Here is a 2,800-nt window from a genome sequence, read left to right on the forward strand (position 1 = left end):
AATGACTTTTATTGACAACATGTGCCAGGCGACAGGGAGTCCTTCTCCCCTGGGGTCCCGGCCCAGGGGGCGCGTCCGGGATGGTGCGTCGGAGGGGGGACCGATGGGCGCGGGACAGGCCCCTCCGAGCCACCCCCGAGCCACCCCCGGAGCGGCCAGAAATAAGGGCGTGGCCTCGCCGGCGGCCTTCCGGAGTCACCGCGGCTGGCCCTCCGCCTCCCGCCCCGCAGCCGCGGGCGGCAATGTCGGCAGGCACTCCCGAGGCGCCCTGCGAGCCCCGACGTGAGACCCCGCGGACAGGAGGGCCTTGAGGGGAGGACGGTTCACCCACCTGTCAGGTGGCGGGAAGGGGAAGAATCCGCCCGCCTGCAACTTCCGACAACGTCCCTCTCCTCCAGCCACGACACCGAGCGTCGCCGCCACTGGCTCCGCGGCGACTCCAGGCACACAAAGAGGGATGGGCGGTGGCTGCTACGGCGAGTGCTTCGGGACAAATGGCTTCATCAGAACGGAGTCGCTCCCAGGAAGAAGGGGTGGAGTCCGGCTGCGGGGAATTGTAGCCCTTCCGTGATTTACCTGCGTAAAGCACAAGACAAGGAATGAAACAAGGAAGGCCCAGAGCCCGACGTGTTTCCGCTTTACCAAAAACTAAGACTACTGCTAATATCCTCGGACTGGATAAGCAACCTCGCCCTGACAGACACGACTCAGAAAACTACAGGCCCCAGCTCCAAGAGACACTTGCTTGGGGAGAGCAATGCATTCTGGGAGCTGTGGTCCATGGTCGTCGCAAAGTATGCTGGGACATGTAGTGTTTCCTAGTCTTGCGGTTCACCACTTTGAGGCCTTCTTCCTTCAAAACTCCCATGAGAAGCTTCCAGCGCTTAATGTATTCAGTCTGTTGATCAGTGCTCGTTGTATCTTAAGATCTTGGACTCAACATTGGCTGAATTTTAAGAAGGATTTTCCAGTAGTGAATCTATTCAGGGTGTCCCCACAGAAGGGATACACACTTTAACAGCTGATAGCTCAATTTTGAAAATGAAATGCATTTTAATAAACACTGCCTTTATAATTATTCAAAGTGTATATACATTTTTGGGACACCCTATATATTGCACTGCACATTTTGGTGTAGAACACTTTCTACGGCATATATACCAGTTTTAGGGGGAAAAAATGCCATAGAGATTTCATGTGGGATCTTAGGCAAAATTTATAATACAAAATTTAAATTTTTGCCCTAGCCAGTTTGGCTCAGTGGATGGAGTGCCGGCCTGCGGACTGGAGGGCACATGCCTGGGTTGCAGGCTCAATTCCTGGGGATTGAGTAGGAGGCAGCCAATCAATGATTCTCTCTCATCATTGATGTTTCTCTCTCTCCCTCTTCCTTCCTCTCTCTGAAATCAATAAAAATATTTTTAAAAAATTTAAATTTTGAAAATGTACTGTAACTCCATTCTGTCAAAAACTGGGAGAAACTGTCTTTAATTAGAAAGCTCTTTGTAAACCTAATTCAGTTTTTACTAGTATTTATAATGTACACTTGCTTAGCTGCAGTATTACAGTTTTGAAAATTAATAATAAAAATTTCTAACTCCTATATTTCCTCTTAAATTTCATCATGTACACATGGACTGACTATTCATTTGAGGCTACAAATAAAATTAGTACTGTTATAAAAATAATAATTATAAAATAATATTAAATAATATTAATCATCATAGCGTATAACTCTCCTGTACATTGCTGCAGTATAGTTGGTAGCATTGTGGTTTTCTTTCAAAGAATTTTTGAAAAGAAAGCATTTTATACTATTGAAATCTAAACCAAGCAAAAATGGTTTCCACAGTTGTAGGTTTTTTCATATACAAAGAAAGCAAAAGTTGTTAGAATATGAATTTTCCAGAAATTTATGGGTTGATACACATTTCTTAAAATTTTATTTACACAATTTAAAGCTTTATTTGGCAAGAATGAAAGCCAACACCAAAGCAATGTCTTACCAGGGGTCCTCAAACTTTTTAAACAGGGGGCCAGTTCACTGTCCCTCAGACCGTTGGAGGGCTGGACTATAGTTTAAAAAAAAAACTATGAACAAATTCCTATGCACACTGCACATATCTTATTTTGAAGTAAAAAAACAAAACGGGAACAAATACAATATTTGTATTTGCATGTGGCCCGCGGGTCGTAGTTTGAGGACCCCTGTAGACGGTCAAGTCTCAGATTAACCTTTAGGATTCAAATTTTAAGCCCTTGGGCCTGGGCCTAATATACAAGATAAATATCTCAGAAATTAATTTGAGAAAGAAAATTCTCCAAATTTTAAGACTTTCCCCCATAACCTAAAATTCCAAAGAGCTATTTTATAACTATACATGTATATCAAAAACATTGCAGGTTCGGTTCCAGACCATTGCAATAAAGTGACTATCACAATAAAGCAAGTTGTAATCTTTTTGCTGGTGGGAGGTCTTGCCTTCAATTTATAAAAATCACAACATCTGTGAAGTGCAATAAAACAAGGTGTGCCTGCTCTGCCTTTTTGTTTTCTTCTTTCCTAACATTGAGTCTTCATTTATTAATTTGAAAAAATTGTGATTGATTAACCACTATGCGCCAGGAATGGTGGTAGGTATAAGGGCTAAAATGTGTATCTCTGTTCTCAAGATGGGAAGACTGTCAGGACACTCAGTTCACCTAAATATTATGATCTGATTAAGTAGGGAAATAATGGAAACACTCTGGAAAAGAAAATTTTCAGGATTCCAGGGCTGTCTTTGGTTCTGGAAGATTG

General features: G+C 43.3%; 1 protein-coding gene across 8 annotated transcripts in view; it reads right to left on the reverse strand.

The window, feature by feature from the left end:
• The window catches only part of DYNC1I2 (dynein cytoplasmic 1 intermediate chain 2), a 50,423-nt gene extending 49,726 nt beyond the window's left edge, over positions 1 to 697 (reverse strand). For all 8 annotated transcript variants that reach the window (XM_014468256.2, XM_006083144.3, XM_006083141.3 and 5 more), the window contains exon 1: positions 332 to 697. The gene's annotated coding sequence lies outside the window, so the exon portion shown is untranslated. The remainder of the gene's footprint in view (positions 1 to 331) is intronic.
• Positions 698 to 2,800: the final 2,103 nt, after the last annotated feature.

The sequence above is a fragment of the Myotis lucifugus genome, unplaced genomic scaffold (genome assembly GCF_000147115.1).
Source record: "Myotis lucifugus unplaced genomic scaffold, Myoluc2.0 scaffold_5, whole genome shotgun sequence".
NCBI classification, from domain to species: Eukaryota; Metazoa; Chordata; class Mammalia; order Chiroptera; family Vespertilionidae; genus Myotis; species Myotis lucifugus.